The sequence below is a fragment of the Bison bison genome, unplaced genomic scaffold, assembly GCF_000754665.1.
Source record: "Bison bison bison isolate TAMUID 2011002044 unplaced genomic scaffold, Bison_UMD1.0 scf7180017847899, whole genome shotgun sequence".
NCBI classification, from domain to species: domain Eukaryota; kingdom Metazoa; phylum Chordata; class Mammalia; order Artiodactyla; family Bovidae; genus Bison; species Bison bison.
This window is the reverse complement of record NW_011478472.1, coordinates 7982-9800: the sequence shown is the minus strand read 5'-3', so window position 1 is coordinate 9800 and position 1819 is coordinate 7982.

The following is a 1819-nucleotide window of genomic DNA, read 5'->3' as shown; positions in this document are numbered from 1 at the left end:
CCATCCAGCCATCTCATCCTCTGTCGTCCCCTTCTCCTTCTGCCCCCGATCCCTCCCAGCATCAGACTCTTTTCCAATGAGTCAACTCTTCACATGAGGTGGCCAAAGTACTGGAGTTTCAGCTTCAGCATCATTCCTTCCAAAGAAATCCCAGGGCTGATCTCCTTCAGAATGGACTGGTTGGATCTCCTTGCAGTACAAGGGACTCTCAAGAGTCTTCTCCAGAATTTGTAAAGTGTTCATAAACAGTAGCTTTCTATTAGTCTGTGTCTTCCCTTTCCATTATTATGTAGTAAGGACTTTCTTATTTAGTTTTTTTTAGTTATATATCATTATGTAGAAATTATTAATTTGAGAATATTTTAGAGAATGCAGAGTATAGATAAAATGTGAAAAATTTTAATCATTTATTAAAAACAGGAAAAATATTTTAAATGTAAATTTTAAAAAGCAGAAAATTTAGAGTAGTGTGGAAAGCCCAAAGCACAACACTTTACAAATTCTGTAGATTTACTGTGACAAATGAACATACTTTTTTAAATGTCAAAGAATATTAGATAAAACTTTTATTTTGAATGTGATTTACATAGGATAGGATCAATCTTAAAAATCACATAATTTACTGCTTGATCAAAATTAACATAAAAATATAACAAATTATATTTTCAATTCAAACTGACAAACCACTTTTTAAAGAAAAGCATTCTGCTCTATAGTTACAGTGTGTCACAAATAGTTAAAAGCAACATTTTTAGGTAATTTGAATAAGGAACACATACATTATTCAAAACAAATATTAGGGTTATTTTCTCTGAAAAGCTAGCTTGCAGATGAAAAGAAGAAACCCAAATCCACATACTGTAATAGCCGTCCTCTTCAAAATCCTACTATTCCATGTAGATACTTCTTCCATTAACGGTATATGAGTTGGATCATTTTCTCGTTCATTTTGTAACTAATGTTTAGTATGGAAAAAAGAAGAGTTAATGTACAGTATACTGAAAATAAAAATATCTTTGATTTAAAAAGTAAAAAAAAAAAAAGAGTCTTCTCCAACACCACAATTCAAAAGCATCAGTTCTTTGGTGCTCAGCCTTCTTCACAGTCCAACTCTCACATCCATACATGACCACAGGAAAAAACATAGCCTTGACTAGACGGACCTTTGTTGGCAAAGTAATGTCTCTGCTTTTGAATATGCTATCTAGGTTGGTCATAACTTTCCTTCCAAGGAGTAAGTGTCTTTTAATTTCATGGCTGCAGTCACCATCTGCAGTGATTTTGGAGCCCCCAAAAATAAAGTCTGACACTGTTTCCACTGTTTCCCCATCTATTTTTCATGACACACAAATGTTATAATTATAAATCAAGCAATTTTGTTTGTAACATGTAATCAAATCCTCATGTGAGACATTCTAATACTGAACTCCTTGAATTCTGCAAAATGAAATAATTTTAGCTGATACAGTTATTAATAAAAAATGAAAACACTTGAAATAACTTCTATAATCAGAAATAAGTTTTACATAAAATATGTGCATATTTGTGGTGTAAACAAAGATTAGTCTGTGTGGTAAGTAATAACAACTTACTTATTGTTGTTTAATTGATAAGTCATGTCTGACTCTGCGACCCCATGGACTGCAGCCCACCAGACTCCTATATCCATGGAATTTCCAGGCAAGACTTCTAGAGTGGGTTTCCATTTCCTTCTTCAGGGGATCTTCCTCACCCAGGGATCAAACCCATGTCTTCTGCATTGGCAGGTGGATCCTTTACCATTAAGCCGCCAGGAAACCTGTACTTACTTATGCTCATA